Genomic DNA, 23,843 nt, shown 5'->3' with positions numbered 1-23,843 from the left:
TTTTTGTTTTGTTTTACGTTTAACATAAAAAAGCATTTTTGAAACAAAAAAATTATGTTTTAGTCTGAGAGCCATATTTTTTTTTATTTTTTGGGACATTGTCTCATGTAGGTGCTAATTTTTTGCGGGATGAGGTGACGGTTTGATTGGTACTATTTTGGTGTACATACAACTTTTTTGATCACTTTTATTACCTTTTTGGGAAGTAAGGTGGGCAAAATTTCAATTTCATCATAGTTTTTATTTTTTATTTTTTATGGCGTTCAGCGTGCAGGGAAAGTAACATGACCGTTTTATAGATCAGCCTTTAGCAGAAGTCTGATCAGCACCATGGACAGCCGGAAGCCTGTGAAGGCGTCCAGTTGCCATGGCAACCATCACTCACTGCCACAACGGAGCTCCCTCCCTGTTACCCTCTTCCATACAGCGGTCCCTACAGACCGCGGCATGGAAGGGGTTAAACGGCTGGGGGGGGGGTGTTTAACATAATAAAAAAGGCATTTTGAAGTTTCTGATCCCCGTGGTCACGGACCGCGGGGATCAGAAACTTCCGAAAGCGCTGCATACCGCAGGTCTGAATTGACCTGCGGTTTGCAGCGATCGCCGATACGGGGGGGTCATAGGACCCCTCTCGGCATTGACCCAGGGTGCCTGCTGATTTATTTCAGCAGGCACCCAGTTCCGATCACCGCCCGCCACGCGGCGGTGATCGGATCTACACAGGACGTACCTGTACGCCCTGTGTCCTTAAGTACCAGGACATCAGGGCGTACAGGTACGCTCTGTTTCCCCAACAGGTTAATAAAAGTAAAAGTTATAAGTTGGATTGCACCATCCTTGTCTCAGTCTCCAATTCCTCAGTTAACACTACAGTAAATGGTTGTACCACCATAAAAGGTACTGGTGTCAGGATTACAATGGACCTTGCCATAGGCACATTAATACAGACCATCAAGGGCACCTCGAACCACCATCTGGCCTGTGGCCCTCACACCAGAGTGTGCCCCAGAGAATCCTTGTGCCGTCCTCCTCTTCACTTATGCGAGCCTGCCCAGGGACGACATAACCGTGAGTAACCAGAACTGTATTTACCTCGGCCCACCTAATGCTCACACCGTGACCTCACGTGTAATTCCCCTGTCGGTATGGCATACTGCATGTTCTATATGATATATATTATTGATGGTTTTGACCCCTCCCCCCCCCCCCATTTCTTCAGGTGGTAGTTGGTGGCTGGGCATTCGCTTCTATAATTTACTACGTATAAAAGGACTATTAAAACGCACACCTGTTAGGATCAGTTTTTGCTGGTGTTAAATATATTCCCGATGGTGCAGGCAGTGCCAGCTGCGGAGTCAGTTTTATAGCGAGACGGATCTGTTCGGAGGTGCTGATATCTAGGGAAGCTTACTCTGATTAGTTTGAAAACTTTAGGGCAGCAAAAAAAAAAAGGCAGATTAAACTGCTGAAACGTCTGATCTTATACGTGCATGTTTAAACCCCCCCTCCAGGCATCTCCGTCCCTTATTGCCTATCTAAATAAATATTTCAATCCAGCAAAGAGAGTTGGGATTTCACATAAAACAAGTAACTGATTCTTGTGTTTTAAATACCCCGGCACAACAGCTGTTTTATGGCTTCCCTATGGAGGGGAAATAAATCAGGCGCACATAATAAAACGTAGGCACACATTCCCTTGTTTGGCCTGTATGGTGCGCAGAATAATTTATCCAAGCCAAATACTCTCGCAAACGGAATAGACAAGAGCAGCTGTCGATAAATCCTTTGTTTAGCAGTATCTAAAACCAAAAGGTAAAACATACGCATTTAGGATTTATTGAAAATGTAACCGCACCCCAAATATTTAGCAGAAGACCAAATGCAGGTAAAGGCTCACCCACGGATGGCATCTGAGACGATAGACTATTAAGTGTTCCTGGAGAATAACTTCAAAGTGAAACGCAACCCTTTTCAGGTCCAGTTTCTGTGCCATCTCTTTAACCCATTAAAGGGGTTGTGCCACGAAGCATATTCTACATTTTTCAAACCAGCACCTGCATGCAATTAAAAATTTAGTATATCCCCTGAGCTATTTAATAAAATGTATCTGTATAGCGCCACCTATTGTTTGTTCTTTTCCTTATTTTTTGTCCTTCTCAGTAAGCTGGTCGCACGCGCTCAGTTTAAATCTTCGACTGCCACCAGCCATATGTTCTGTTAGAAGCTGTGACAGTTGCAGGGAGAGAGCTTCAGCAGAAAGGACACATCTTCTGAGCTGCCAGGCTGAATGTTAGCCCAGCGGTCCGTGCCGGCGCTGCTGCCCCAACCCGCAGGCATGGGCGCCAGGCTTCCTCTTTCCCTCCTGCTGCCATGCGCCGTGTTGACAAGTGCGGGCAGCAGGTAGCTTAAAGGGGTTGTACCATGAAAAATATTCCACAGTTTTCAAACCAGCCCCTGGATCTGAATACTTTTGTAATTGCATGTAATAAAAAAAATTCTATAGCCACTGAGTTATTGAGTAAAACGTATCGTTATAGCGCCACTTAATTTCTTATTTCTTTGACCTGCTCACTGGGATGGCCGCACATGCTCAGTTTCATCTTTCAACTGCCTCCTAAAAGGTGATAGGGAGAGCATGGACACGCCCCCTTAGCTGCAGCAGAAAAGACACGCCCCTTGAGCTGTCAGCTTGAGTGTCTTTTCTCAGGGAGTATGTCTTTCTTTTGTAGCTCTCTCCCCATCACAGCTCAGGAGACAGGTGAAGGATGAAACTGAGCATGTGCGGCCATCTCAGTGAGCAGGTCAAAGAAATAAGAAAAATAACAAAGTGCAGGTGCTATACAGATACATTTTATTGAATAACTCAGTGACTGTACAAAATGTTTTACATTTTCATGGGATGACCACTTTTATTTACCATAGCTTGTATTGGAGAATGGGGAAAAATATCTTTGTGTGGTAAAAATGAAAGACAAAACACAATTCAACCTATGTTTTTTTTTTTTTGGTTTTGACTTTACGGCATTCACTGTGCACTAGAAAATAACAAAACAACATTATTCTGCAGGTCAAAACAATTATGGCGATACCAAATTTATATAGTTTCTATTATGTTTTATTACTTTAAAAAATAAATAAAACCCTTTTTTTCCTTGCATCACTATATTCTGGCAGCCATAACTTTTTTATTGTTCTGTCTACAGAGCTGTGTGAGGGCTCATTTTTGCAGGGTGAACTATTATTTGTATTGGTACCATTCTGGGGTACATGTGATTTTTTTTTTTATAACTTTAAATTCAGGTTTTTTTTTGGGGGGGGGGGGAACATGATCAGCGAATCTGCAGTTTTTTTTCCCGATACAGCGTTCACCACACACAATAAATATTGTTATATCTTAATAATTCGGATATTTTAGATTTTTTTTTTTAATTTTACATGTAAAATTTGGAAAGGGGGTTGATTTGAATTTTTTTATATTTTTGTAGGGTTTTCTTTTCTTTTTTACTGTACATTTTTAGTCCCCTTTGGGGGACTTGAACTTTTAATCCTATAATGCTTGACCATAGACTGCATTAAAATACTACAGGGAGTGCAGAATTATTAGGCAAGTTGTATTTTTGAGGATTCATTTTATTATTGAACAACAACCATGTTCTCAATGAACCCAAAAAACTCATTAATATCAAAGCTGAATATTTTTTTGTTTTTAGTTTTAGCTATTTTAGGGGGATATCTGTGTGTGCAGGTGACTATTACTGTGCATAATTATTAGGAAACTTAACAAAAAACAAATATATACCCATTTCAATTATTTATTTTTACCAGTGAAACCAATATAACATCTCAACATTCACAAATATACATTTCTGACATTCAAAAACAAAACAAAAACAAATCAGTGACCAATATAACCACCTTTCTTTGCAAGGACACTCAAAAGCCTGCCATCCATGGATTCTGTCAGTGTTTTGATCTGTTCACCATCAACATTGCGTGCAGCAGCAACCACAGCCTCCCAGACACCGTTCAGAGAGGTGGACTGTTTTCCCTCCTTGTAAATCTCACATTTGATGATGGACCACAGGTTCCCAATGGGGTTCAGATCAGGTGAACAAGGAGGCCATGTCATTAGATTTTCTTCTTTTATACCCTTTCTTGCCAGCCACGCTGTGGAGTACTTGGACGCGTGTGATGGAGCATTGTCCTGCATGAAAATCATGTTTTTCTTGAAGGATGCAGACTTCATCCTGTACCACTGCTTGAAGAAGGTGTCTTCCAGAAACTGGCAGTAGGACTGGGAGTTGAGCTTGACTCCATCCTCAACCCGAAAAGGCCCCACAAGCTCATCTTTGATGATACCAGCCCAAACCAGTACTCCACCTCCACCTTGCTGGCGTCTGAGTCGGACTGGAGCTCTCTGCCCTTTACCAATCCAGCCATCTGGCCCATCCATCTGGCCCATCAAGACTCACTCTCATTTCATCAGTCCATAAAACCTTAGAAAAATCAGTCTTGAGATATTTCTTGGCCCAGTCTTGACGTTTCAGCTTGTGTGTCTTGTTCAGTGGTGGTCGTCTTTCAGCCTTTCTTACCTTGGCCATGTCTCTGAGTATTGCACACTGTCATGGTCTTACCTTCTCACTGTTCTCCTTCGTTTGACATGTGCTGGCGGCCATCTTGGTTTCTGGGTTTCTTGTAGCCTCCCACCCTGCGGCTTCTCCTTCCCACTGGGAGGAGCTGGATGCCTAGCTCATATATATAGAAGGTCTGTGGCTTCAGTTCCTTGCTTGGTCCTCCTGTGTTCACATGCTTCTAAGACTGCTGCTGCTTCTGGTTCCTGATCCTGGCCTCGTCTGACTACCCCGTTGGTTCCTGATCCTGGCTTCGTCTAACTACCCTGTTGGTTCCTGATCCTGGCTTCGTCTGACTACCCTGCTGGTTCCTGATCCAGGCTTCGTCTGACTACCCTCCCGGTTCCTGACCTCTGTCTACGCAAGACCCTGCTTCGGTTTAGTCATGGACTTTTGCTACAGCTTGATTTTCAATAAAGCCTTCTTATTTCCACTTATCTCTTGTTGTACGTCTGGTTCATGGTTCCATGACATTAGGACCAAGCCATGAATTCTGACGGTACAGGGCCATCCTCGCTACCTACGCTGGTTGCCAGACTTGATCAGCAGGATCACCTGTTGGGTCGGTTCGCTGTGGCGTTGCAAACCCTGCTTGAACGCACGGCTCATTTCGCTTCCGTTGCCGATGGGTCGGTTGTCGCTCCTGGGCCCGCTCCTACTGCCGCTCCGGTTGTTGCGCCAGAGTCTACCCCGACACCTGTTGCTGCGCCTGCGGTGTCTCGGGGTATGACCGGTTCTGCCCCCCTTCCACAGCGCTTTGGGGGAGAGCCAACTCAGTGCCGAGGTTTCCTTAACCAGGTGGGCATTTATTTTGAGTTGCTGCCACATGCCTTTCCTACTGAGAGATCAAAGGTGGGCTTCTTGATCTCGCTGCTCTCGGACAAGGCCTTGGCCTGGGCCAGCCCTTTATGGGAGAACAACAATCCGGTGGTTGCCGAGTTTTCCGGTTTTGTTGCTTCTCTTCGGAAGGTATTCGATGTGCCGGCTCGTGCTGCCTCTGCTGCGAAGCTCCTTATGTCCATCAGACAGGGTTCACGATCCGTAGCTGAATACGCCATTGAGTTTCGTACCCTGGCAGCAGAGGTGGGCTGGAATAATGAGGCTCTGGTCGCTGCTTTCTCTCATGGTCTCTCGGATGCCTTGAAGGATGAGGTTGCAGCTAAGGACCTACCAGTGGAGCTCGAGTCTCTTATTTCTTTCCTGATTTTGATTGACACCAGACTCAGGGAGAGACCTTCCTTTAAGGAGAGCCTGCGGAGGTCTTCTAACAGATTGGCGCCTACGTTTGCTGTCCCACCCGTGCCTCCCTCTCCTCCCACCCCTCCTGGGGATGACTTGTCTGGGGGTGAACCCATGCAGCTGGGGTTTGCTCGCCTGTCCGAGGGGGAGAGGGCACTCCGGAGACGCGAGGGCCGATGCATGTACTGTGGTCTCGGTGGGCATTTTCGGTTGGCATGTCCGAACCGTCCGGGAAACGCTCGCACCTGAGATCCTGTCGGGGGCAGATCTTGGGTGGAGTCTCCTCGTCCCCGGTTTCCCGTGTTGACAAACCACTGATCACTGTTGTCCTCTCCTGGGTCGGGGGCTCGGTGACGACCCAGGCGTTGGTGGACTCTGGTGCTGGTGGTTTGTTCATTGATAGTGTGTTCGCTGCCGCCAATTCCATTCCTCTGCAGCCTCGAGGTTCCCCAATGGCTCTTGAGGCGATAGACGGCAGACCCCTTCTGCCGCCACACGTGACTCATGAGACCCTTCCAGTGGGGATAGCCATTGGTGCCGTTCACAGAGAGTCGGTCTGTCTCCAGGTGATTTCGTCTCCACACTACTCGGTGGTCTTGGGGTACCCCTGGCTCCAGAAGCATAATCCGACTTTCGATTGGAGATCGGCCGGGATCCTCTCGTGGTCACCGCAGTGTGGGGCTAGTTGCATCCATGGGCCTGTCAAGTTGCTGTGTACTTCCTCGGACTCTCTGTTGCCTCCTGAATACGAAGAGTACCGGGATGTATTCGATAAAGTGCGCGCGGTTGCCCTACCTCCGCACCGCCCATACGATTGTGCCATAGAGTTACAATCTGGTGCCGTTCCTCCTCGTGGCAAAGTCTATCCACTGTCGGTAGCGGAGAATGAGGCCATGGAGGAGTACGCGAGGGAGGCGCTTTCACGCGGACACATTCGCAAATCCTCGTCCCCGGCAGGGGCTGGATTTTTCTTTGTGAAAAAGAAGGGCGGTGAGTTGAGGCCTTGCATCGATTACAGGGGTCTCAATCGCATCACGATCAAGAACGCTTACCCGATACCCTTGATTTCCGAGCTGTTCGATCGCCTCAAAGGGGCCATGGTCTTTACCAAACTCGACCTGAGGGCGGCATATAACCTGGTAAGGATCAAGGCGGGCGATGAGTGGAAGACCGCGTTTAACACCAGGACCGGTCATTATGAATCCTTGGTTATGCCCTTTGGGTTGTGCAATGCGCCCGCAGTCTTCCAGGAATTCATCAACGATGTTTTCCGTGACCTGTTGCAGCAGTGTGTGGTGGTCTATTTGGATGACATCTTGGTATATTCTGAATCCATGGAGGCCCACATTATGGATGTCAGACGAGTGTTGCAACGGTTACGAGAGAACAGGCTGTTCGGTAAGCTTGAGAAAAGGCGAATTTCACCGATCCCAGGTAACCTTCTTAGGTTACATCATTTCCGCTGAGGGGTTCTCCATGGATCCTGAGAAGGTTTCGGCTGTCTTACAGTGGCCCCAGCCCAGTGGTCTCCGTGCCCTGCAGCGCTTTTTGGGCTTCGCCAATTACTATCGGAAGTTCATCAGGGACTTTTCTATGCTGGCCAAGCCTCTCACGGATCTGACCAGGAAGGGCAGTAATTTCCAGGTCTGGCCGCTCGAGGCCATCCGAGCTTTTGAGGCTCTAAAGTCCGCCTTTGTGTCGGCTCCGATTCTGTCGCATCCCAACCCTGGGTTGCCCTTTGTCCTCGAGGTGGACGCGTCTGAGACGGGAGTAGGCGCCCTTCTGTCTCAGCGTAGAACACCAGAGGGTCCTCTGCTTCCTTGTGGGTTTTACTCCCGGAAACTGTCTTCCGCGGAGTGCAACTATCAGATTGGTGACAGGGAGTTATTGGCCATCGTGCAGGCTCTTAAAGAATGGAGGCACTTGCTCGAGAGATCGGTGGTTCCGGTTCTCATCCTGACGGACCACAAGAATCTGACCTACCTTTCTGAGGCCAAGAGATTGACACCACGTCAGGCCAGATGGGCTCTGTTCTTGTCATGTTTTAATTACGTGGTCTCCTACCTACCCGGTTCCAAGAACATCAGAGCGGATGCCTTATCACGGCAGTACTCCGAGCTGTCCGGGGAGGAGTCGATTCCGACTTCGGTCATACCTCCGAATCAGATCCTGGCCGCCATTCGCACCAGCCTGACCTCTCCCCTGGGTGAGCAGATTTTGGCGGCTCAATCTGGTGCTCCCTCTGGGAGACCCAACGGCAGGTGTTTTGTGCCTGAGGAGTTGCGCACTCGGTTGTTGCGAACCTACCATAACTCCAAGGCCGCGGGGCATCCTGGAAAGAATCAGCTGTCCTGGGCTGTTTCACGTCTGTTCTGGTGGCCTTCTCTACGTTCCGACATCGCCGCATATGTAGCGGCATGCTCCGTTTGTGCCCAGAGTAAGTTCCCTCGGCACCTTCCGATGGGCCTTTTGCAACCCATAGCCACCGGGGAGCGCCCATGGTCACACCTGGGGATGGATTTCATTGTGGACCTCCCTGCATCCCGAGGCCATACGGTCATTCTCATGATTGTGGATCGGTTTTCCAAAATGTGCCACTGTGTTCCTCTCAAGAAGTTACCCTCTGCACAAGAGTTGGCCACGATTTTCGCCAGGGAGGTCTTCCGGTTGCACGGTTTGCCCAAGGAGATTGTGTCGGATCGGGGGAGTCAGTTCGTGTCCAGGTTCTGGCGCGCCTTTTGCTCCCAGTTGGGGATTCATCTCTCTTTCTCCTCGGCCTACCACCCTCAGTCCAATGGGGCCGCAGAACGATCCAATCAGGCCTTGGAGCAATTCCTTCGTTGCTATGTCTCCAATCACCAAGACAATTGGGTTGACCTCCTGCCTTGGGCTGAGTTTGCCAGGAACACGGCGGTGAACTCTTCCTCTGGGACGTCTCCCTTCATGGCCAATTATGGGTTCCAACCTGCCGTGTTACCGGAGGTATTCTCTCCCCAGGATACTCCGGCTGTGGAGGATCACCTTTCCGTCCTACGTGCTTCTTGGGTACAGATCCAGAGGTCCCTTGAGGTCTCTGCGCAGCGCCAGAGACTCCAGGCTGATCGCAGACGAGCACCCGCTCCTTCCTACCAGGTCGGAGACCGTGTATGGTTGTCCACCCGCAACCTCAACCTTCGAGTGCCCACTCCCAAGCTGGCGCCTCGCTTTGTTGGGCCCTTCCGAGTGCTTCGCAGGGTAAACCCGGTAGCCTATGCCCTTGCGCTTCCTCCTGGCATACGGATCTCCAACATGTTTCATGTCTCCCTGTTGAAGCCATTGGTGTGTAATCGTTTCACTTCCTCGGTTCCTCGGCCCCGTCCGGTCCAAGTGGGCAATCGTGAGGAATATGAGGTGAGCAATATCCTGGACTCACGCCTGGTCTGCGGTCGGTTGCAGTTTTTGGTCCATTGGCGTGGTTATGGTCCAGAGGAGCGTTCCTGGGTTCCCTCTGCAGATGTCCATGCTCCTGCTTTGCTCCGAGCCTTCCACGCACGCTTCCCTCAGAAACCGTTCCTTACTCCGCGGAGGAGGGGCCCTTGAGGGGGAGGTACTGTCATGGTCTTACCTTCTCACTGTTCTCCTTCGTTTGACATGTGCTGGCGGCCATCTTGGTTTCTGGGTTTCTTGTAGCCTCCCACCCTGCGGCTTCTCCTTCCCACTGGGAGGAGCTGGATGCCTAGCTCATATATATAGAAGGTCTGTGGCTTCAGTTCCTTGCTTGGTCCTCCTGTGTTCACATGCTTCTAAGACTGCTGCTGCTTCTGGTTCCTGATCCTGGCCTCGTCTGACTACCCCGTTGGTTCCTGATCCTGGCTTCGTCTGACTACCCTGTTGGTTCCTGATCCTGGCTTCGTCTGACTACCCTGCTGGTTCCTGATCCAGGCTTCGTCTGACTACCCTCCCGGTTCCTGACCTCTGTCTACGCAAGACCCTGCTTCGGTTTAGTCATCCGTTTGGACTTTTGCTACAGCTTGATTTTCAATAAAGCCTTCTTATTTCCACTTATCTCTTGTTGTACGTCTGGTTCATGGTTCCATGACACACACCTTGTGCTTTTGGGCACTCCAGTGATGTTGCAGCTCTGAAACATGGCCAAACTGGTGGCAAGTGGCATCTTGGCAGCTGCACGCTTGACTTTTCTCAGTTCATGGGCAGTTATTTTGCGCCTTGGTTTTTCCACACGCTTCTTGCGACCCTGTTGACTATTTTGAATGAAACGCTTGATTGTTCGATGATCACGCTTCAGAAGCTTTGCAATTTTAAGAGTGCTGCATCCCTCTGCAAGATATCTCACTATTTTTGACTTTTCTGAGCCTGTCAAGTCCTTCTTTTGACCCATTTTGCCAAAGGAAAGGAAGTTGCCTAATAATTATGCACACCTGATATAGGGTGTTGATGTCATTAGACCACACCCCTTCTCATTACAGAGATGCACATCACCTAATATGCTTAATTGGTAGTAGGCTTTCGAGCCTATACAGCTTGGAGTAAGACAACATGCATAAAGAGGATGATGTGGTCAAAATACTCATTTGCCTAATAATTCTGCACTCCCTGTAGTATAATTTATTAAATTTTCAAGCAGTCAGGCAGAGCTTTTCAGGCAGCAAGCTGTGACAGCACTGGGGGCCTTCACAACAATCAGATCTCCAATCAGAAGCGAGATAGAGCCCCCTCCCTTTGTCACTGTATTATATGTCTCTGTATGGAGAGGACACATCGTGTCAGCCTGCTCCATACAACCACTTAACCGTTATGACCTATGGGTTCGTCCTGGTGGGATATGGGATTAATACATTATTCTAAATAGATTAAACAGTCTGTGTCCGTTTCTTAATTTATAGCATTCTGAGCTCCAATCACCTGCAAGGACATAGATTTAAAATATAAAATACTTGCTGCCTGCAGCCACCACTAGAGGGTGCTCACTGCATACTGTCTTATTATTAAATAGGTTGTCTCATCTTAGACATTGGTGACATATCACTGTCATATCAAGAAGGAGAGGGATGGGCTGGCAGTGGATGCAGGAGGAACAAGGGTGCACAAAGTGACGTGAGCCCGCCCTAGGTGCACCAAACTGCTCATAGTGCCTGGTTTATCAGTGAATTTCCTAGTGACAGACGCTCTTTAAAGACTGCATTATGCTTATTGCAGGGCCAGATGGGTCATTGCATGAGACAGGGAATCAAAGAGAGAATCCCGTTCTCGTGTCCCACCCCCGCCCTTATACTAAGAATCACACAGGGTATCAGTTCTGCCGGGAGAGTTCCTTTAAGAACAGCGATTCATTTCAGTAACTTTTATTTGGTCTAATGGTTTTTGAATTGTAGCACAAGTGAGATTTCTATCTATGTCCTGCTCTATATACAGCATGCGCAGCCAATCAGAGACACAAGTGCTCGGTTCGCTCCTGATTCACGGAGGACGGCAGCGCTTCCACTCTGCGTGATGTTACTTTCCAGCCCTGTCTTGATTTGTTAATTTGTCAGTGAGAACTCTCCAGATTTCTTCCCCTGATTGGAAGCCCTTGCTCATCCTCGGCACATCAGATTTGCCCATTTTTATGTGATTATATTCTTTCTCTTCTTGCAAATGATAAATTGTCACACAGAGTACGAGCGTAAGATGGGGCGCATTCAAATTGAAATATTTTCTTTCGTTTTATTTGACTAATCAGGTTGCCATTAAACTGATTGGATGTTTGCTTTAATTAATCACCTTTTGCAGTTCTTTCATAAAAGAGAACCCAGTTTCCAACTGGCATTAAACTAATATGCTTGGCGTGAATTCTTCATGGTTTAGGCCTCATGCACACAAACGTATTTTGTTTCCGTGTCAGTTCCGTTTTTTTTTTTTGCGGATAGGATGCAGACCCATTCATTTCAATGGCTCCGCAAAAAATGCGGACAGCACACCGTGTGCTATCCGCATCCGTATGTCCAGTCCGTAGCCCCACAAAAAAAATATATGTCCTATTCTTGTCCGTTTTAGGCATTGTTACGATGGATCCGCAAAAAAAAAAACTGATGGCATATGGATGTCATCCATTTTTTTTTTGCGGATCTGCAATTTGCGGACCGCAAAACACATACGATCATGTGCATGTAGCCTTACCAAAACAATGAACCAGTCTTAAATAAACTTATTGACTATAGACACCTTTGCTCATAATGTTTTTTTTGTTTTTTTTACTTTTCATTTATTTCCTAAATGCAAATGTAAGCAACTTTCTAAATCTTTATTTTTTTAAAAAAAAATCCTAACATTTGTTTCTACAGAGTATGTGTAAAGCCTTCACTTAGCTGGTGGTGCTGCTAAATCTAACAGAGAACTGCCCACGTTCCTGATGATTCTTTCTGCTCTCCTCCTACCTTCTCTTAGTAGCAGCAGGGAGGTGGAATAGGATGTATAAAGTAGATTAGAGAGTGGAGAGGGGAAAAGCATCCGAGGAGGGCAGATCACCCAGGCTGTAGAATTAGAGGAAAGCTCATACAAGGCAGCAGCATCCTAGACACACAGATCTACAGTAGCAGATCTACACAATGTCTTTAGCTTTACATTTTAAAGGAAATATGTAGTATATAGTAATACCCTATTTTTCACACTATAAGATGTACTGGACCATAAGACGCAGCAAGGTTTTAGATGGAGAAAAATTAGAAAAAAATATTTTGAACCAAATGATGTCCTAAACATTATTCATGAAGACAGTTAATAGCAACTAATCATTCTGATGTCATGGATACAGTAATGAACAAATCATTGGCCTAAAATTCTATGTCACTAAGGCTGAGTTCATATCACCGTTTAGCTTTCCATTCTTCTGATCCGTCAGAAGAAGAGGAAAAAAAACTGATCCTGTTAGATCAGTTATACATAGGATTGCTGTCACGACCATCCTCCTGGTCTCTTATACCATCTTCCAGTGAGGGCCACCCTTGTGGTCATAAATCCTATGTCATGATGTTAATTTTATGTTTGTGTGGTGTCTATCCTTACTGCAGCTATGGATCTGGTTTCCTGTGTGTTTATGTGTGTGTGCTGTGTCCTTTTATGTTTGGTGTGGACATCAGCATTTGAGCACAGGATCCAGTCAGTGTGTCTGTGGCACGTAGGTGTGGAAGTGGTTTTACTCACCTGCCATATCCATAGGCTGTTGATTTTCCCCTTTCCTTGCAGCTTGGCCAGTTTAGACTCCTGTTCGTCCGTCTCCAGGAGGAACAGGTCGTCTTACCCTGCTCCTAGTCCAGGGATCTCTTGAGGGCTAGCAGGGACTCGAGGTTCCTGAGTATGAGCCCTCTTACCATCTGGGTCGGCTCATACAGTTAGGAGTGAGGGTCAGAGTTAGGGACGCTTTAGGAGGTGACCTGCTCCCTGATTCTGTTGTCCTGGCCTAGCAGCTTCCCTTATCCTTAACATCGCATGGATGAGGGTTTCCCCATCCGTGACAATTGCATGCAGGCCTTTTTTTTCGTTTAAAAAAAAAGGATCTCAGACGGAAATGGCTCAACTGGATGACAGCTGATGCAACAGGATCCGATTTTTTTTCTTTTACAGGATCGTGTTTTTTATTTGTTTTCTCTATCTTCTTCTGATGGTTCAGAAGAACTGGAAAGCTAAACGGTGATGTGAACTCAGCAAGTGACATCATTTCTCTCTATGATTATCTACTGCTACCATTGACATACACTTGTAATTGTGACCCCATACCCTTTTAAGACAGAGGCACGTAGCCCCTTTATCCAGGTGGTTTATGTGTAAATTTGTTTTTGAGTGTGTACCCACTGGTGGCTCTCCTGTTTTAGTATTCCCTTCTGTTTTCTTTTTTCTCTTAGATTTGCACTCATTTTATGGTGGGTTAACCCCTTCCTTTAGCTATGTCCCTATTCCCTACAGCTGTCCATCATATATACTGTATTTTCCTACTCCCAGACTCAATTTGTCCATGTTTTGGTTTAGGTGTCTACCTGGAGCAGAGGCTCCTTTTTTCACCACACTTTACTATACTAGTGTCTTGCACATGACACATGCCACTCTGCTTTACCAGTTTTCTATAATAATGCTCCACTTCCCCTTTATTTTTTACAGCACCATAGTACACCAGAGCCATGCCCTTGGTGCATGCAGTCTAGCTCCTTAAAGGGGTTGTCCCACTTCATTAAATAGGGTTACATTAAATCATTGCCCCCCACTGAACATTTCTTCTAATACATGTCATTAAAAAAAACATAGCATTCAGCCTAAAAACGCTCCTTTCACTCCCCTTTTGTTTGTGCTGGTATCCCATGGATACGGCCGCATCTCGCCGGCCGCATCCATGCCGCACCTGCACACTGGTAACTATTGCGATCCTACAGCCGGCCTCTCACTCACACTGTGAGCGCGCACGTCGCATAGTTCTGCGCATGCGCGGGCGCCCGATCATATCAATGTATTACTGTTTTCTTGTAGCAGGAGGGAGCGCACGGCGTCATAGCAACCGAGGACGCCGTGCGCTTCCTCCTGACGCCGGAATACAGTGATACACTGTAAACATTGATTGAGTGCGGCCCCCCCAGTATAATAAACATTGAGTGAGGCCCCCCCCCAGTATAATAAACATTGAGTGCGGCCCCCCCCCAGTATAATAAACATTGAGTCCGGCCCCCCCAGTATAATATACATTGAGTGCGGCCCCCCCCCAGTATAATAAACATTGAGTGCGGCCCCCCCCAGTATAATAACCATTGAGTGCGGCCCCCCCCCCAGTATAATAAACATTGGTGGCGCAGTGGGAAGTGCCAATGAGGGTTAAAAAAATAAATAAAAAATTAACTCACCTCCACCAATTGATCGCGCAGCTGCCGGTCTCCTGTTCTTGCTTCAGGACCTGTGGTGACGTCACTGAGCTAATCACATGGTCCATTACCATGGTGATGGATCATATGATGTACCATGTGATGACCACAGTGATGTCACCACAGGTCCTTTGACAGATCCTAAAGAAAGAACAGGAGACCGGCAGCTGCGCGATCAATTTGTGGAGGTGAGTTAATTTTTTAGTTATTTTTTTAACCCTCATTGGCACTGCCCACTGCGCCACCAATGTTTATTATACTGGGGGGGGGCGCACTCAATGTTTATTATACTGGGGTGGGGCCGCACTCAATGTTTATTATACTGGGGTGGGGCCGCACTCAATGTTTATTATACTGGGGGGAGCCGCACTCAATGTATATTATACTGGGGGGGCGCACTCAATGTTTATTATACTGGGGGGGGGGGCCGCACTCAATGTTTATTATACTGGGGGGGCGCACTCAATGTATATTATACTGGGGGGGGGGCCGCACTCAATGTTTATTATACTGGGGGGGGCCGCACTCAATGTTTATTATACTGGGGGGGCGCACTCAATGTATATTATACTGGGGGGGCCGCACTCAATGTTTATTATACTGGGGGGGCTGCACTCAATGTTTATTATACTGGGGGGGGCCTCACATACATTGTCGGCTCCAGAAGGATGACTCATCCACATGAACGAGCACGCAAGGACTGAGCTCTCAGGGTGAGTCATGAGGAGGCGTGGCCGGCCTTCACTAAACTGCCGGAGCCAAACCAGGAAGTTATCAGGACATCTACTGCTGGTAAGATTGAAAAAGCAAAGTGGGACAACCCCTTTAAGCTCTCACCCTTGATGCGATACCTTCTCAGCGTTCCCATTGCATCCTGACTCCTTCCCTTCCTCAAGTACGTCTGTTGCCTTCTGGTACATGCGCTTTACACACCGAGAGACACTCTTGGGCGCCTGATGCCCCATGCTTCTTTACTCTGCTGCTTCATGTACACTATGGTGAGTTTCTGTCTTACATATACCTATAATACTCTCCTTGACCTTAGCAGTGATATGTAACCAGTACTTTATTTTATACTAAGACCCTGCTGCTTTGTACTATAAGACACACTGACGTTTTGGGCCCATGATTTTGGACAAAAAGTGTGTCTTACTAGTGCGAAAAAACTGTAGCTGTCTATATGATCTTCAATTAACCTATTAGGTTATTCCAAGTCAGCAAAAGAGATCCCTAGCTCAGAGCCTTTATCTATTAGTCAGTGAAGAGAATGACTTAGGATACTTTCATACTCGCGTTTTGGGCGGATCTATCAGGGATCTGCAAAAACGGATCCGTTACAATAATACAACCGCATGCATCCATCATGAACGGATCAGTTTGTATTATCTGTAACATAGCCAAGACGGATCCGTCATGAACTCCATTGAAAGATAATGGGAGACGGATCCGTTTTCTATTGTGCCAAATTGTGTCAGACAAAACTGAGTTTGGCTCAGTTTCGTCAAGCGGACTGCAAAACGCTGCAGGCAGAGTTTTGGTGTCCGCCTCCAGAGCGGAATGGAGACTGAACTGATGCAAACTGATGGATTATTTTCCATTCAGAATGCATTAGGGCAAAACTGATCCGTTTTGGACCGCTTGTGAGAGCCCTGAACGGATCTCCCAAACGGAAAGCCAAAACGCAAGTGTGAAAGTAGCCTAAAGAGAGCATATCAGGAGGACTCCATGTATTATGCTGGGAGCCCAGTGATTTCTGAGAGCTACTGACGCTACAGAAAATGTGACACTATAGGGACCTCCTAGTCCTATAGGAATCTCCAACAGATTACAGCTGATTCCTGGTGGGGTCCCAAAAGCGGGGAACACTGTGATCAGCTAATCATTGGAAGACCTGCCCAACAGAGATGGGTTGTTCAAAGTTGACAAACCCTTTAAGTGCCAATATATTCTACTGTACCCATGTACATGGTACCTTAATAGAAGTGTGGTCCATAATTACATTTTCTTTCTTTGTCATATATCCTTGGTTCAGTACTGGAATCCAATTACAGTGAAATCTTTACAAAAAAACTTCTCTTTGAGAAGACCACCCCATCTACACTAAATTTGTCTGTGATAGATTTTTATACCTCAATTTTTTGAGAGGCCTGCCACCCTAGAAGACCATATTAACTGCAATTTTTACTGGTTGATGACCAACGTGAACACTTGGGGACAATTATAGCTGGAGAGTCCATGTATCTGCTATTGCAACTTAGCACTACCTTTCTTTTTGGTCCCCTACAAGTTGGAATGGGCTTGGCTGTAGACTGTCTGCAAAATAGTCTCGCTTGGGGTAGAAACTGGCCAGAGAATAGTTACAAGTTAGGACAAGGCACAAATATAGTCTTGAACGACTGTAATGTCATTGAGTAAACCCAAAGTTAAAGGGGTTGTCCGGGTTCAGAGCTGAACCCGGACATACCCTTATTTTCACCCAGGCAGCATCCCTGAGCCTAGCATCGGAGCATCTCCTGCTCCGATGCGCTCCTGTGCCCTGTGCTAAATCGCGCAGGGCACGGGCTCTTTTGTTTTCAATAACACACTGCCGGGCGGTAACTTCCGCCCGGCAGTGTGTTCGGTGACGTCACCGGCTCTGAGGGGCGGGCTTTAGCTCTGCTCTAGCCATTTTACTGGCTAAGGCAGAGCTAAATCCCGCCCTTCAGTGCCGGTGACATCACCGGGGTTCCTGTCAGCCCCATGGAGAGCCCCGGTACGTCACCGGAACTCCTAAAAATGCCTTTGCCCTGCGAGATTTTGCGCAGGGCAAAGGAGAGCATCGGAGCATGAACTGCTCCGATACTCATGTCAGGGGGGCTGCCGGGGTGAAAATGGAGGGATGTCCGGGTTCAGCTCTGAACCCGGACAACCCCTTTAAGACTCCCAAGCTGGGGCTGTCACATAATCAGGGTTTGCAGTGTAGCAGTGCAACCTTCGAAATGAATGAGGTTGTTGCTATGGTTGCCCTGCAGTCTTTGGTCATGCGACAGCTATTGCACCCAAGATCTCCATGTAGCCCCTGCCTTAAACTCACATCAATGAGACAGTGAAAATCACCTACTTCTGAAGGTCAACTGACATTGACCTTCATCTTGTTTTGGGATTTTGACCTTGTCTCACACCTTTGTAGACAAGCTTTCCTTCACCTCATAGATGAAGATCCTGAATGTGAAAACTCCTCTGTGAAAGGGATTGTCTCACCTCATTCATTGGTGGCATATGGCTAGGATATGCCACCAATGCCAGATGGGCGCAGGTCCCACCTCTGGGACCTACTCCTATCTCCAGAATGGGACCCTCAAAGTGAGCGGAGGTCAACGGAACATTGCACGGCCACCTCTCCATTTATTTTTATTGGTGTTATGAAAATAGCCTAGCGCTGGCTCAGCAATCAGTCCCAGCAGTCCCATAGAGGAGAATGGAATGATGGAAACTCTTGCGCATTGCGCTCATTATTCTGTTCTATTGGACTTCAGAAAATAGCCGAGCGCGCTTTCTCGGCTCTCCGCATGCCACACATGTGCGTTGCTCTCTCCTTCACTTTCACGGTCCGTTCTGTAGGTAGGTGCATCTGTCTGATATTGATGGCATATCCTAGTGATATGCCTCCAGTATCTGATAAAACCTCTTTAACTCCAAATTTCCTCATAGGGTGTTCTAAAATGTTATTTTTTTTCTGTTAAACCAGAGAGACCCTTCAAAATGAAACGGTAGCTGACATTTTGCATTTGTGGTTGCATTGCTTGATCAGTGCACTGTTGTCTGACACAACGATCTAAATTTACAATGACTTGCCCCAGAAAACCCTCAGAATGATTTCATGTCACAAGTAAGACATTTCTACAACTAATGACATGAATCTTCCTGAAGACCAGATATTGCTTATAGCTGACTGATGACTTTTTGCCCATAGACAGATCACTAAGACCACTGATTAATTGCCTGGACTCCACACCCTGCATGTTTGCTATTGACCGCATGATTATTACACAGACACTGCACATTTACTGATTAAACCACCACTCCGCTGAATGATGTCATCATATCTGAAAGTATATCACTGGCTTTACAGGAGAATTGTATAAATAAGTCAATACTTGGTCTCAAAATAGTGGAAGAACATAATGTCTTATCTCATATCTATGTAATCTATCTGATATCTATGTAATCTATCTGATATCTATGTAATCTATCTGATATCTATGTAATCTATCTGATATCTATCTATCTCACATCAATCTATCTAGCTCTCTCATAGCTAGCTAGCTAATATCTGACATGGTAATCATTCCTGTGATGACAATGAGATGACTGCTCATATCTTTCTCCTATCTGTCTATCTTTCTATCTATCTATTTTCTATCTGTCCTATCTATCTATCTATCTATCTATCTATCTCATAACTAGCTATCTAATATCTGACATTGTAATACATCCTATGATGACAATGAGATGACTGCTCCTATCTATCTATCTATCTTAAGTTCTCATCAGCCACAAGGAATGTGGTTCAGGACACCCTAACTCCACTCCATTCTTCTCTGTGAGTCCATTAGAAGCTGCATGGAGGAGGAGATTTTCGCCATTCCATATACACCTTAGTACTGTAATATCCGTCCTATATATTTACAGTGGCCTTTCCTGTATAATAAGCAGTTTTCAATCTAAACTCTGAGAACATGTCAAGTAAAACTGCTCATCTCAGTCACACCGCAACTACAGCGGGATTTACAAGATTGGAACCCGCATCTATCTCCAGGACAGATCCCCTGCAATGAAGGATAACGCACCACGCAAGCATGGCCATCCTCCCTTCACCCCTATGGGAGTTTCAAAAATAGTGCAGCGCTGGTTTGACTAAGCTATTTTCAAAAATTCCATGGCGGTAAATGGAGGGTGACCATGCTTGCGTGGTGTGTTCTCCTTCATTTCTCTCATTGCGGTGAATGGAGGGTGACCATGCTTGCGTGATGTGTTCTCCTTCATTTCTCTCATTGCGGTGAATGGAGGGTGACCATGCTTGCGTGGTGTGTTCTCCTTCATTTCTCCCTTTGCGGTGAATGGAGGATGGCCATGCTTGCGTGGTGTGCTCTCCTTCTCTTGTGGGGTCCTGTTCTGGAGATAGGAGTTGGTCCCAGAGGTGGGTCCCGCACCTATCTGACAGTGATGGCATTTCCTAACGATATTGCAAGAAAATTTAGACTAAACCCTTCAGAATCACAGGTGCATATCCATGAAGCAAACATAATTACAAAAAAACAAAATGGCTGCACACGATTGTATATACACAAACATTAGAGCTAAAGAATGGGGGTCATTCTAGTTAAAAGTTGTACAATACCGACTATAAATGAGTAATGGAAGCTCTTAGCGCACATACGTGTCGGGCCCACCTACCAAGCGTCAAGGTGGCTTCTGCGGAAGCCACCTTGACGCTTGGTAGGTGGGCCCAACACGTATGTGCGCTAAGAGCTTCCATTACTCATTTATAGTCGGTATTGTATCACTTTTAACTAGAATGACCCCCATTTCCTAACGATATGCCATCAATGTCTGAGATGGGCCAACCCTTTTAATACCTGGGGGGGGGGGGGGTGTTCTATTCAGGATTTTCATCCTTTTGTCAGAATGGAGAGCAGTAACGAAGAGTGTCTCTCACTCTGGAGGACCTGTCCTGTCCTGCAATGCATAGACAACCCATGGATTTGAATGGGCACTGTTGTAATGATTAGTTACTCCTGTGGCGGTAGTGCTACAGAGAAATTGAACACGTTTTGCCAGCTATATCCAGAGATAATAGCTGATCAATGGAGGTTCAAGCAAGGGGCCACTTTGTGATATGCATTTTACCAAAACAGTAGGGATTGCAGGGAAAGCCCCTTTAAGTAACTGACTCCTGTGTGTTACTGCACATTTCTTTATAATCCAAAAGAATGAAACATATTCACAAAACCTATTTTCTACCCCAACTTTTATTCAAATTCTCCATTCAATTCCCACAACAAAACCTATTTTCCTGTCGTTTAATGAGTATCTTCAATAGAGATATATACATAATGTTCAGTGACTTTTTCAGGAAAAGTTCATATATCCAAGAGAGCAAAGACTAAATAAAAGCTGTGAGACTTTAGCATAATCGTAATTATACGAACGCTTTCCTTTTGTAAAATGCTTGTCGCATTCAGCATAATCCTTTTCATTGGTTTACTGGGGATTTACACACAGAGAACTTAATACACCGTTCTCCAGATATATGTTTTATCCCTTTTCTATTGCTATTCTGAAGTTGTAGAAAAATAGGGTGATTTAAAAATCAATAGAAATTTCCAGCTTCTGTTAACAGTACAGGCTCCAAATCATGTGACGTGTCGCATATGGTGAGCTAGGATTAGACATCACGTACAGAACCTTATTATGGAGAACCTATCATGTCCCCCAAGACCTATTATATTCAGTACTGCACAGAGGCGTACACAGGTATCATAGGGCCCCATAGCAAGATTTTTGCCAACATTTGGGGGAAAACCTTAATTAAAAAAAATATATAGTAATGTTCCACCTCATTCATTTTACCTGACTTCTATATCAGAAACAAAGGAACTGATGCTTCATAAATATGGAGCTCATTCTGAAGACCAGACAACTGGCAGAAACTGACTGATAAATCTCCCCATACAGTCTGCTGCTCCCCTCATACAGTGTATTATAAAACTGTCTGCCGGAAGCCACCACTAGGGGGACCTCTGTGCAGAGTAATTTATACAGTTACCGTTAAATGCAACGGAAGCTGTAAAATATCTTTGCACTTAGCTCCCCCTAGTGGCAGCAGCCAGAAGATGTTGTGTTTTCATGTCGGAAACAGAAGAAGGCATTCAGCACTGGGCAACCTCACCCACAGGACCCATAGTAGTTGTGTAGACTGCGTCCATGAAAGTTAGCCATTGGTACTGCATGAATAGTACTGCTACCGCTGGCTTCAGATCACTAAAGCAACAATGGAATACATTGAGGACCTCTGAGCACGCACTTAGGGTCCATTCACACGTCCGTTTTTTCTTTCCTGATCTGTTCCGTTTTTTGCGGAACAGATCAGGACCAGATCTGGACCCATTCATTTTCAATGGGTCCTGGAAAAAATCGGACAGCACAATGTGTGCTGTCCGTTTCCGTTGTTCCGTTCCGCATGTCCGATTAAATATAAAACATGTCCTATTCTTTTCCGCAAAATTCGGATCCTGGTACAATACAAAGTCAATGGATCCGCAAAAAACAGAAGACATTCGGATGTCATTACGTATGTCATCCATTTTATGCGGATTCCGTTCCTGGAAATTAAATCCTGCAAACAGAAACTTTTTTTTTTTTCAAAGAAATCCAAACAACTTTATTTGCTTATTGAAATTTATACATGTTTCCGTTTTTTGCGGATCCGCAAAAAACGGATGACATACGGAAACATTTTCAGGAACAACGGATCCGCAAAAAACGGACCGAAATTCGGGATATAGAAAAATACTGACGTGTGAATGTAGCCTTAATGGAAGGAATTCAAGGATGAGTCCTCTTACTATATTCCAGCACCGGTTTGCAGGCGCACAGCAGGAGAACTGGGGTAAATATGGATATCCAATTTAGAGATCCGAGGCTGGTGACAGCAGTACTAATCCTGTAGTACTGAGTAGTGCTCTGGGGGTCTGATAGACTTCCTTTAACCCCTTAGTGACCAAGCCTGTTTGGGCCTTAATGACCAAGCCAGATTTAGGAAATCGGACATGTGTCACTTTAGCAGAGAATATCTTCGTAAAGGTTTAGCACAACAAAGTAATTCTGACATTGTTTTCTCATCACATATTGTACTTTACTTAGGTGGTAAAATGTTACCAATAAAATATGCGTATCTTTATTACAAAACTTTAAATTCTATGAAAATTTGTAAAAATGGCTAAATTCCTATTTTCAACTGCAATATTTCACATACATACATAAATACTATTCAAAATCTTTATCAGAAATATATTTCCACATCTTTACTTTATTTTGGCTGCACTTACAAAAAACTTTAACTTTTATTTTTTTTTATTTGGGAGACTTACCATTTTAAACATTAATTTAAAATTTTTTGAAGTACATATTATTTCCTGCAACAAGCCAAGTTTGCAGAGGCTTATAAGTGTCAGAATAATATAACCCCCCAAAAGTGACCCCATTTTGAAAAATAGACCCCTTAACATATTTACCTATGGGTGTAATGAGTTTTTTGACCCCCTAGTTTTTTAAAGAAATTAATGCTAAGAAGGTGAAAAAGAATAACATTTAAATTTTTTACACAAAATGTTAATTTAAATTTTTTTTTTACAGAGCACATGAAAATGAAGAAGTACACCCCAAAATGTATCACCCCATCCTGTCTTCAGAAATACCCCCATTGTGGCCCTAATCTTATGTCTTGACACACGGCAGGGCCCAACATAAATGAGCACCTGGGGCCTTTTAGATAATAAACTGAAAATGGTTCAGGCCCCATTGCACACATGTAATGGCGTTGAGCTGCAAAATGATAGAAAACCCTTATAAATGACCACATTTTAAAAACTAGATCCCTTAAAAGCATGCATCTAGTGGTGTAGTGAGCATGCTGAGTGCAAAATTATTAGAGGATGAAATAATGAGTATATTGTTAATACAATTTTCACAGGAAATTGGAGAAAAAATATTTTTAGATGGGTAACCCTGTTACTGTCTTAGAAATCCGCTACATTCTTGTCTTTGTGGCGCGTACAGATGAGAAGTGAAGCTGTGCACTTATAAGGGAGGCAGATTTCTAAAAAGGCATTTGCCTGTACATATGACTATGTCTCGCCAAACTGAAAAAAAAAAGGAAAAAAACGTAACTGTAGTAAAAAGCAATGTCCAAGAAAACAGAGCAAAATGTCGCCAACTATGTTGCAAATTCCAGTTTGTTCACAAGATACAAGAACACCAATCGGGCTGTAATGACAAGCTGGCATTCAAGAACAGTGACTGATCGTACAACGTCTCCTTAGCCCCATCAATC

Source organism: Bufo gargarizans, chromosome 11 (assembly GCF_014858855.1).
Source record: "Bufo gargarizans isolate SCDJY-AF-19 chromosome 11, ASM1485885v1, whole genome shotgun sequence".
Lineage (NCBI taxonomy): Eukaryota > Metazoa > Chordata > Amphibia > Anura > Bufonidae > Bufo > Bufo gargarizans.
This window is presented reverse-complemented; position numbering follows the sequence as displayed.